Below are 6466 nucleotides of genomic sequence, written 5' to 3'. Positions count from 1 at the left end.
TTTGGTTAACTGAAGATTCACAAAATAATTGGAAGTGATGAAGTTTTCAAGAATACATCATCAGACAAGACAGTGAACAGGTTATAGGAAAATAGGAGCAGTCTAGGGAATAATAATAATAATAGTAGTAGTAAAGTTGGAAGGGACCTTGGAGGTCATCTAGTCCAACCCCCTGCTCGGGCAGGAAACCCTACACCATTTCGGACAAATGGCTGTCCAGTCTCTTCTTAAAAAATTCCAGTGTTGGAGCATTTACTGCTTCTGGAGGCAAGCTGTTCCACTGATTAATTGTTCTCACTGTCAGGAAGTTTCTCCTTAGTTCTAGGTTGCTTCTCTCCTTGATTAGTTTCCACCCGTTGCTTCTTGTCCTGCCTTCAGGCACTTTGGAAAATAGCTTGATTCCCTCTTCTTTGTGGCAGCCCCTGAGATATTGGAATACTGCTATCATGTCCCCCCTGTCCTTCTCTTCGTTAAACTAGACATACCCAATTCCAGCAACCGTTCCTTATATGTTTTAGCCTCCAGTCCCCTAATCATCTTTGTTGCTCTTCTCTGTACTCTTTCTAGAGTCTCAACATCTTTTTGACATCGTGGTGACCAAAACTGGATGCAGTATTCCAAGTGTGGCCTTACCAAGGCATTGAAGAGTGGTATTAATACGTCACGTGATCTTGATTCTATCCCTCTGTTAATGCAGCCTAGCACTGTGTTGGCCTTTTTGGCAGCTGCAGCACACTGCTGGCTCATATTTAAGTGATTGTCTACTAGGACTCCGAGGTCCCTCTCACAGTTACTACTATTGAGCATGGTGCCACCTATGCTGTACTTGTGCATTTGGTTTTTCTTGCCTAAATGTAGAACCTTGCTTTTTTAACCATTGAATTTCATTTTGTTAGTTAGTGCCCAGTGTTCAAGTCTGTCCAGATCCTTCTGTATCTTAAGCCTGTCTTCTGGAGTGTTGGCTATTCCTGCCAGCTTGGTGTCGTCTGCAAATTTGATGAGCTCCCCATCTATCCCTTCATCCAAATCGTTGATGAAGATGTTGAAGAGTACTGGGCCCAGAACAGAGCCCTGGGGCACCCCACTACACACTTCCCTCCATATAGATGCAGTTCCATTGAGGACCACTCGCTGAGTACGGCCGGTCAGCCAGCTACGGATCCATCTGGTGGTGGTTCTGTCTACCCCACATTTTTCTAGAAGAAGACTATTTAATCATCACCAGTTACCTCCCTACTTTTCCATAGATATTTAAAGTTCTTCCTTGATGAGATTAGAACTATGAGTAAATAGGATGGTCTCCTTTGATGATTAGGGTTCATAGTTCATGTGACTTTGTACTCAACCTCTAGGTCTAGGACCTTGATTCTAGGTCAAAGTATTCTGCTCCTGGTAATCCCCCTCCCCACTCTTGATGTGGCAGAGACTTTTGGAATCTCCATCAGGAAGGTCCAGACATGGTGCCTTTATAACATTAAAGACAAGATGATTATTTTGCTACAATATATATTACAACTGAAAAATCCCAACATCTTTCACACCATTTTTGCAAAAGGAACAGAACAAAAGTCCTACTGGATTAGACCAAACAACAAACTTATTTAGTCCAGTATTGTGAATTAGGCTGTAGTTTTGCATATATACATATACATACATATATATATATATATATACATATATATGTAGGTCTTTGGTTATTCGGGTTTTCTCCCACGTAAAATTGGAAGTGTCTTGGAGACATTTTGACGAAGTCCCATTCGTCATCTTCAGGCTGGTGTTTTCGGCTTCATGCTTCTAGGAGCAATGTGTGATCATAGCTGTTTCTTCCTTTTAACTGCCAGTGGGGGTATGAACTGATTGGGTGGGAGCTTGGCTGTGTTCTGATTGGATGGAGGTGTGTTCTGATTGGTTATGGGCTTGGCTGTGCTCTGATTGGATGGGGGGTTGGCTGTGCTCTGATTGGATGGGGGAGTGTTCTGTTTGGGTGGGGGCTTTGTTGTGCTCAGGTTAGTCTGAGTTGCAGGGGGTTTTGAGATGGTGAGCTGCAAAATGTCTCCAAGACACTTCCAATTTTACGCGGGAGAAAACCCGAACAACCAAAGACCTATATATATATGTGTGTGTGTGTGTGTGTGTGTGTGTGTGTGTATATAGATAGATATAGATATATAGATATATATATATATAGATTTTCATGGGTATAGGTATGCAGGTCTTGCCGAATTTGGGTCTTTTCCCATGTAAGATTGAGAGTATCTTGGCGATGTTTCCACGAGGTCCCACTCGTCAATATATATATATATATATATATATATATATATATATATATATATATATATATATATATATATATATATATATATATATATATATATATTCAGATTTCTTTTTGCTGACAATATATCTGGTTTCCATAATAATAACTAAATATCTCTGGGAGGCTGACAGTCAAGACAAAAGAACAATTACCTCTCTATCAGTTTTCTTTCAAAACCAAGCTACTTCTGATCCTGGACACCCAAAATTATCATAACTAGGAAAATGCAATTCATTTGACTAGTGGCTCAAAAAAATGTTTTACAGTCTTTCAGCTATTACTGAGAATTATGCGCTTATCTTGAGATATTCTTTCTTATCAATTATTTGACTGGCAGCCTAGTATTCAAAATGCATGGTGGTGTGAAGTTGTATCATGTTCATGTTTATTTGAAGACCAATAGATTGAGTACAAATAACATTTTATGTAATAATAATATTGTGTAGACAGACAACACTGTATAGGATAGAAATTGTTTTAGGGGTCCATCAACATAAGTCCTTCTTAATATTTAATTACAGAATGTTTATTATCAGGTTACCAAAGATTCTCTTATTATTTCTGCATATACTTTCTCTCAGCTTTTATCCCAGTGGTTCTCAACCTGTGGGTCAGGACCCCATTTGGGGTCGAACGACCATTTCACGGGGGTCGCCAAACAACGCAGTCCGCCATTTTTTCTCCCTTTTCCTTAGCTGTGCTTCTCCCTTTTATTCTATTGGCTTTTGAAAGCCAATAGAATAGACTCTCTTGAATAGAGTCTAATTCTATTGGCTTTCAAAAGCCAATAGGAATTGTCCAGGCTGTTTCTGTCCTGCTGAGCCTGCCAAAAGTCCCATTCTGCAAACGGTGCTGCACCAGTTGAGTAGTCCTCGACTTACAACCGGTTGAGTAGTCCTCGACTTACGACCGTTTGGAGGTCACGGCATTAAAAAGGTTGAGAACCACTGTTTTATCCTATCTGGTTATCAACTACTCTCTTCTCTATCTTTATCTTTTGTTCACTTCTCTTAGTTGTCTGCTTATATTCTAAGAAAGTACTCATATAACCTTTGGATTCCTTGAGGAGGAGAATAAAGTGCTGTACTAAATTTAAGGCTTAATAAACTCCAACCAGACCCATCACACTAAGGCAGATCCACTGCTGTGGACAGGGATCAAGTATTAGCAGGGAGCTTGCATGGAGCTAACAGTGGGTGATGTAATGATTTGTAATCTATATTTACCTCTCTCAGTAATATTTTTCAGTCTGTACAAGCAAATCCTTTCTGGGAATTAAAATCTGTAGCATTATCTGGGGTCTGCTCTATGCACTGCTAGAGCATTCTTTGGCTCTTCCTGTGCTTATGCCACTCTTCTATCTCCCCTCGCAACCAGAGATCCAATTTTTTGGTAGGAATAAATAAATATAGGGTATTTGGACAGACAGCATTAACTAATACTGTTTTTCTTTTTCCCCACCTCCTCAATCTAGCTTATCTTCGCTTAGAAAATGTTAAAAGGATTCTGCTGCAATCTAATTTTTTTAAAATCTCAAGAGAGATGATTGAGACTGCAACAAAGTATCCAGGTTCATTTCCCCTTGGCAATGTTTAGTCTTCCTACGGCTTTTTAAAAGTATTCTTCAAACTCCATTTCTATCAGTTTGAATTTACATACTATGTTTATACATCATGCTATGTTTTATTGAATGAATCACAACTGGTTAGGTTCTCATATAGCATCATATTTAGTGTTAGTATTGTATTAAATATTTTTAGATATCATTTCTTACACTGAAATGTTATTTATATACATAAGGCTTATTTGGGAAAGCAGTAAAATGCATGATAAGCAATATATTGAAAATATATAAAACAATACAGGTAATCCTTGAGCTGCAACCATTTGCTTACAAGTGTTTGAAGTTACAACAGGATTAAAAAAAAATGACTTACATCTGGTCCTCATATTTATAACCATTGCAGCCTTCCCTCTCCCCACACCTGTCATGTAATTAAAATTCAGGTACTTGGCAACTGGCGTGTATTTATGATAATTACAGCATCCTGTGATCACCATTTGTGGCCTCTCAGACAGTCACCAACAAGCAAAGTCAATCAGGGGAAATGGATTCACTTAACAGCTGTGATGAGTCAAATTAACAATTGTGGAGAAAGCGATCATAAGGCACAACTCAGTTAATTGCCTTGCTTGCTGGTCCCAATTGTGGTCATAAGTAAATGACTACCTGTATTCAATAAAACATTTATTAAAATGGGATGGAGAAAACATTTGACCAATATTCATATCAGGAAAGCCTGGTGTATAGGTGAGTTTTCAGTTGGTGTCTACACCAAATGATAATCGATGCTTCTAGAATTTAGGGGTGTGGTTAAAAGGATTCCAGAGTTCCAATATCACTACAAAGAGGGCTGATGTGCAGGTGTTAGAGGGCATTCAATGAATTGATTTTTGGGGGGGGGGGCAAAGGGATAGACATAGTGGAACTTCCTGCTTGTATTGTTACAACTGGATCAGGTGTATAATGGCAAAAGTAAGTGCATAACTATGACCTATAATGTTAAAACACAACTGCATTTTCACAGCTCCTGCATTTACAAGCATGCAAAGCTGAAACTAAATACCCCACCTTTTGTGTTCACAGACTTTGTTTAAGAAAGTGCTTTTGTTTTTGTTTTTGAAAATGCCATGTTTAACAGGTAGTCCTTGCTTATCAACTGCCTTTTCAGCAACAGTTCAAAGTTACACCCATGCAGAAAAAGGTGATTTATGATAGGTCATAGTTAACATTTTCTAGTCCCAACTGTGGTTGATAAATAAGAACCACCTGTAGTGGTTAAGGTTAAGGCTAAGATGAAGATAATACAGGATTAAGTCCATCTTAACTATGGAAAGTAACTCTGGGCAGCTTATACATTTAAAGTTGCTATTTTGAACTGGAAATAGGGATGCAAATCTAGCCAATAGTTACCAATATCAAGGACATCTACTACAGAATGAAGGATTCTACCAACAATTTTAATGGCTGCTGAAACACCTAGCCTAAGTTTTGGAGTTTCTTGCTTTTTTGGTCTCTGTCATGTACACCACTTACAATTACATAAAATGCAAATTCATGACTTACGAGAATAAGCCTGTTGCTTGAATTATTAATTAATTTATTTGTTAAATTTATTTGCTGCCTATCTTGCCATGGGGCTACTGTAGATGGCTTACAATAATAAAAAGAAATAAAAAAGAGTAAACAAAACAAGTAAAATAACAGAACAATAAACAATGAAAAATAAAACAAGAATACATTAATATGATAATAAAGATGGAGGGCTAGAGAGCAGAGAGCAAGGAAGAGATGTGGAGTTTGCCATCAATCCAGAACTGATGGCAGACAATTAATGAATTAAAATGAATAAATACAAATAAATTGGCATAGCTCACTGAGAAACAAACAAACTAGCCAATCACATTTAAGCTCAGTGTATTATTTGAACCCCACAAAGAATGCTTATGCTCAACTAATCCATCTCAATTGCACAGGGTACTGGGACTAGGAGCACCCATCCAGGAATTTAACAGTACAGTATTTGCCCTCTGCATTGATGTGCTAAGCTGTGTCAAGGAGCTGCAGGTAGATATCATCCAAGAGAGGATGGGTCCATCTTGGAGATCACACTATCCTCGAGACATTGGCTGATAACTAGTTTCTTTTTGCTCCTGCTTTCAATCACACCTGATTGCTGGTTCTCTGGAGAATGAACAGAACAACAGAAACTTTGTCATTTTAAATGTACACTAATCAGCATACATTAAAATGAAATTTTGTTGCATTCAGCTCTCAAAAACATACCATTATTTATATACCCCCCACACATATATAACACAATATCATAGTCTAATTTGAATATGGCAAAAAAAAAGAATCCTGCAAATTTACAAGATGGATGGCATAAGGAACAAAGCTGTTACAGAATCTATAAATACTTCAAAACCTCCTCCCAGAGGGGAGCAACCAAAACAGGCCATGAAGTGGGTGTGTGGGGTCTCTAACAATGCGTCAAACTCTAAGCACATAGAGCTTATAGGCAGTATCCTGAATAACAGGAAGTGAGCTTCCTAAAAAAAATTTCAGCTGTCCTTACTACCTGTATG

The sequence above is a fragment of the Crotalus tigris genome, unplaced genomic scaffold (assembly GCF_016545835.1).
Source record: "Crotalus tigris isolate CLP2741 ecotype Arizona unplaced genomic scaffold, ASM1654583v1 scf7180000017571.3126492, whole genome shotgun sequence".
In the NCBI taxonomy this organism is placed as follows: domain Eukaryota; kingdom Metazoa; phylum Chordata; class Lepidosauria; order Squamata; family Viperidae; genus Crotalus; species Crotalus tigris.
Note: the sequence above shows the minus strand (reverse complement) of the source record.